Here is a 6000-nt window from a genome sequence, read left to right as displayed (position 1 = left end):
TGAGACGGTATTAGAAAGCCATTAATGTTAACAATATGAAAGGCTAATGCCAAGCTGCTCAACAAACCATCAGACCCATACAGAAGATACTCAAATGTTAACACTATCTTTTGTGCTGACTAATTCTCCCAACCATCAACTTGTAAGTATCACAACTCTCTCAACCTAGTGGGCCCTGGCTTGCCTCACCTCCCATGCTGCAGAGCTGGAGCCTGTTTCCTATCATCTGTCCTGCATCAGCCCTTCTTAGTTTTCAAAGTTGGGGATTTCAAGTGAGATGTATATACTACTTAGAGACCTGGCTCTACCTAAATGATCTGGACTTACAAGTTACAGAAAAATTGTCTTTCCGGTTATAAGAAAGAAAGGACCCAGACAAGAATGCCAAAAGAAAGTCATTTAACAGAGTTACTAAGAGACATTCAACAACTAAAAATTCATATAGATTTTACTTTTCTTGTTTAGTAAATATAACCTGGGATTCATTCTTAAAAGCATTTGCTTAGACCCCATAGCTTTTGGAAAGTCAAACTTGATGACAGATGCTGCGTACTTATGTATTCCATTCACAGATTTGCTAAGAAACTTGTCCTTATGATATCATACATTTTGATATAGTAATTAACCACACAAAATAACACAGAGAATTCATGAGTTAATATAGACATGTGGGATGGACAATGGCAAATGTTTCCTTATGACGTGAAATAATTCTCATTTCAAGTAAACTAACTAAATGTCATTTTAGATAACATTTGAGGTTGGGATGGTTGTGGCAGATATACATAATTTTATTTGATGTATAGCCACAGACAAGTGTCAAAATTAGGAGCTCTGGAGGGAAAAGCTTCACTTTCAAGCGTCAGTGCAAGCCATAAATCTTCAATGTCCCCTAGTCCTTACACTTAGATCTAGACTCAGTCTGACTTTCAGGCCATCAACAGCTGGGCCACAAACACCCCCATATTTCCTTTATTTTGGTTATCTCATTACACTTCCTGTCTTTCAAAATCCTACAACAGTAATGGTTAATATTATGCAATTTAGCAATCGATGTCAGAGTATCTTTTGAAGCTTGCTAGTTATTTAACATCTTATTCTCCTCCTCCCATAGCCTATTAACAGCTAAACTATATATATATATATTTTTTTTTTTCTTGTTCCACTCTTAGAAGGATTCTGGAAAGGGTCATTGGAAACAGTCATTGAGGGAGCCCTTCACAATTTTGTGAGGATAATTTATTGGAAAGAAGTAGAAATAGAAATGAAGGTCTACGAAAATAAAATAGGGAACATAGAAACAATCAGTGAGAGCCAGAAGAAGAGAAGTCTCTCATTTTAGAGCACATGCTTCCATTCTGGCCCTGGGATCTCACGGAGTTAACCATGAGGCTTGAACATCATGTGTTAGCATCTCATAAAACTTATGTTGATGGAAGTTACTCTCATTGCTGCTGCTGTTATCAGTGTCATATTTGTTTGGGAATTGGCAACTTTATTATTATTTCTTTTTTTAATTACTGACTACAAATCCAGGCCACAAATCCAGAATGATTAAAGTCTTTACCTTCCATCCAGTGTTTTGTTTTGCTTTGTTTTGTTTTGTTTTGCTAGAAGGTAGAATGGAAGTTACAATATTGATCAATGCAGTGTCGAAACAGTGAGCCCTCCCCGTCTCAGCAGCCCTGAGTAATGTATTTGTGAAATTTGGCTTAATGAAATAGTTTTTTAAATTTTATATAGATCTCTAAAATTTAATTTTATATATATCTCTTAATTTGAGAGATAATATGTATATTATCTCTTCCTTAAATAAACTATTTTCAAGGTAGCTCCACTTACAGGTCTTTCCATACATGTGTATGTTTTAATACATCTTAATACACTATTTGTTTAAAAAATAGGGGGCTACTGTGAATTTATGTGGTAAGCTTGGATTGTGATCCAAAAGGCATACTTCTGCCTTATAAATGAAATGATCGGTCTTGCATTTGTGCTGTCTCCCCCCATTGAAATGAACAGCGACTGTGATAATTACCGAATGTCTATGTTTATACAAAACATACCAAATATAGACATTTGCTAACTATCAACATATATGCTGGCTTTTATAAATGCACTTGGCATGTTTAGCAATTATCACTGAAAGTATTTCCATGAACTTGAACGTAGATGTTGAAAATTCTATTTAACTAACAAATAAAAAAATACCATCTTGTCATTATTAATTTCTCAGAAATATGTTTATAATTCAATGAATTCAAAGCAAAGGTAGTTTTTGAACTACCTTTGAATGCTTTATTCATTTACCTTTAATTTTTATCTTATTTAAATTCTGCCTTAGCCTATCTTGATCACAAAATATACTCAGTTTAATTTCATTTTGTCAAGTTCTTAACTATTAAGCTCAAAATACCACTGCATCTGTCACATGATCAGCAAATCCTTACTCTCTAGGATGTACAAGATGCCTTTTTTTCCTATGCTGATTGACAAGCAAAAGGGTAGGCCTCAAAAGACTTATTTGCCACTTCACTCCACTTTTTCTCCACTTATTTTCCACTCTTTCTTCAGTGAAAGTAGATCTGACATTTACGATCACTTTCCTAATGAGCTGGAGGAGTTGATTATTGCTGTTTGGTTGTCTGTCTTACCGCTTAGGGTTCCTTTAGGGCATACCGGGTATATTTTCTTCACTATGGCCCCCTGGTGTTTGCCACAAAGCCAAGTCTTAACAAGTATCTTAGTTGAATGAGCCAGTATTTGATTTTATTCATATGTGTTGGGCCAAAACTGACTTCCTAATGTAGTAAAATCATACTATGCTTCACATAATGACTTTCTTTTTTTTAAATTGTGCCCCATGCTTATTTTATGCTCATCAGTATCTGATTTTCCAATACAGTGGCCAAGTTTCATTTCTCCACTTACCGGAGCCATCCTCTGAGGTCCTCATCATTAATTGATATTTATTGAGCATTTGCTAGTGTGCAGCTTTACACCGGCCCCTCTGTTTAAAATATTCCTCCCTAAATGTAGGAGTCTATCGTTCACATTAGACACAGTCCTCCATCAGATGCACAGAAGTTTCAAAACCAGCATTGGCTGGCCCCTAATTAATCAAGACCGAACGGTGCTTCTCCTCGTTTGGGGCTGGGTGCCTTCTCAGCCCTGACAGGAAGGCCCGGAGGAGCGTTGATTTTAAGATGTTCTGACTACAACTTATGCCGCTTAATAGCCATCACGCCAGAAATTTACGATCCTATATCACACTTTAGGGAAGCTTCTGCAACTTGCCAGCTCACTTTGTTTGCAGTAGTCAAAGCCCTGGAGGCATCAGCATTTAACTGTGATTTGAAATTGCTGAAGTGGGCCGTTCCACCAGGTTGGGTGGCCTACACAGCAAGTCTAATAACAGAGGGCGTCTGTTTGGGGGGAAATGGCCAGGCACGCTGTATTCAGATGATCCTCAGCAAGAAGGCCTTAAATGCCTGAAAACAACTGCTTTTCTCCCTTACCCGCACTCCACCCCTTTTTCTGTTTGAGGATGGAGCACAAGTGTAACCTGAGCTGACCTTGGGCTCAATGTATTTATTTATGGTTTGTTGAACCCTTGGTCAAGTTTCTGTCACTGTTATTAATCATTCAGATTCCAATTGTCAAACAGACAATTGGAACCCTTCTGCACAAAAGCTGAGTAAACAGGGTGCAGTTGGGGGGTGGGGAGAGAAAGAGAATGAAAACAGAGGATTAAGGCAAATAAAATGGATTAATCCCTGACATGATCATTTACACCAGGACTAGGAGTCCAACAGAAGGTCTGTTGTAGATTATGTGTGTGATTAATTGCTGCTATAGTTTCATCAGTGACAAAATGATTAATAAAGTTTAGGACAAAGGCAAATCCTTTTGGATCTGCACCTAAGTGTATAAAATCTAGCAAGGGCTTCTCATTCAGACCTCAGTTCCCTTGCAAGACAGGCAAACTTCTAATTCATATTTCTGATGCCCTAATTAGGAGAGAGCTCTGCCTTTATAATAGGTCCACCTTCCAGTTGCTTGCAAAATAGTAAGGGGTTAGGAACAAGAACCCACTTCTGAAAAGACTTCCCAGCAAGAGGTTTATTTGTGTTCAACTACTAAGAAGCATAAATACTGCTAGCCAGCAAATTAAGCAATAATCCCTCTAGCCCTTTGCCCAAGTAAGCGATTGTGCATTTCAGTACAAAACAGGATGTCAACAGCGGAGATGGCATGGGAGAGTGGATGGATGCAAGGGAGGATTTAAGCGATATAACGTTTTATTTCTGAGATTTTAATCATACTCAATAGGGAATGTCAGTTTGTGATGTTCTTTCATATACTTCATACCCTTCAACTCCTTAAGACTCACAGTAATAGAACTTGTTGTGGATAAAAATCACTTAGGGTATATGCAGGTATATATAAATGCAGGTTCTTAGGTCCCTCCCCCAGCGATTCAGCATCAGCAGATAAGGGGAGAGGGGGACTATGGGTAATCTGTATCTTAATAAACATCTGCGGGTCAATCTGATGGAGACAGATCTCAGAGGCTTCACGAAATGCTCTTCAAGGCAAAGTATGTTATTATAATGTTTTTAATTGGTGAAGAAACTAAAGATCAGAGGAACTAACTTAAGGTCAACATCAAACTTTGATGTTTTTACCACTGTCCTTTCTTTCTGCACTGAATATTTTGTATGGGAAGAGTCACAGTCACAATAGACAGCCACAGAGGAACGTGGTATAAACAATACAAAGCAGGGCTTTCCAGCCTTAGCTACACTTTGAAATCACCTGGGGGGGTTTCAAAAATATGGATGCCTGTGTCCTACTCTCATATACTTGATTTTATTGGTCTTGTGAGTGCTTTGGGGAATGGGTATTTTTAAAGATCACCAAGTGATTGAAAGGGCACATAAGTTTTGGGACCACTGGTATGAATCAATGAATTAAGACAATATGCCTACATTGACTCAAGCATTTCATATGAAATATGAGATGGCTTTCTGTAGTAGAGGAACATTTTAGTTTTAACAGTTATGTATTTGTTTTATTGTATATTTTTGAAAAATATAAAGTAATAAACCAAACCCTTTATCTGATACATATTCCTTAAGACAAAGCTAAATTAGGCATTTACAGTTTTTAAAAAGTGAATAAATTAAAAAATCTATTAACCAGTTAATAGTATAACTGTATGTGGAAGGGGCAAAAAAATATGGATGTAGTATATAAATAACTGAAACTTAGAAAAAAACTGGGTTAAATTATTATGTCTCTAAAAGGGACCCATCTCATAAATGCAAGTAAGTTATTGAGACAATGTCTAAGCCCTTAATTATTTGATTAGTGTATTAACATACTGATAAGTCAACATGTCAGCTACTCAGAGAGGTCAGATGTCAGGTAGGCAAGACCATGAAGCATCTGGGATGAGAGAGGATGACAGAGGCATGTATGACAGGGAATGACTAGAAACAGTTTTACCTTCTTTACAAAAATGGGCCATCTAGAAATGAATTTAGCATAAAGAGATGAGGTAGAGATGCAGAAGGAGACAAGATATTCCTCCAAGTAACTCAGGACCTTAAGAATAGACCTGAGATGATATTATTGAAAACAATACTGGAAATTATCTGAATTCTAAATACAAGAATATAGCATAGAAAATATTAAAAGGTCTAATGAATGAGAAATTGCATAGCTGAATATTATAACATAAAATCACAATCATCACCATAATAATAATAGCGATAATAGTATGATATAGTACTGGCAAAGGAATATCTGAGAAAGATGAATGGTACAAGCATAGTATCTAACAGTCTGTCCCAACATGTCATATTAAGTATGTTGTAAAGATAAACATTGAATGTGTTGGCAAATGGCATTGGGACAATTAGCAAATAATAATAATGTTGTAAGTCTAATTTGTCACTTATACCAAAATAATTTCCAAATGAAATAGAGATATAC

This window comes from Zalophus californianus, chromosome 5 (genome assembly GCF_009762305.2).
Source record: "Zalophus californianus isolate mZalCal1 chromosome 5, mZalCal1.pri.v2, whole genome shotgun sequence".
In the NCBI taxonomy this organism is placed as follows: Eukaryota; Metazoa; Chordata; class Mammalia; order Carnivora; family Otariidae; genus Zalophus; species Zalophus californianus.
Note: the sequence above shows the minus strand (reverse complement) of the source record.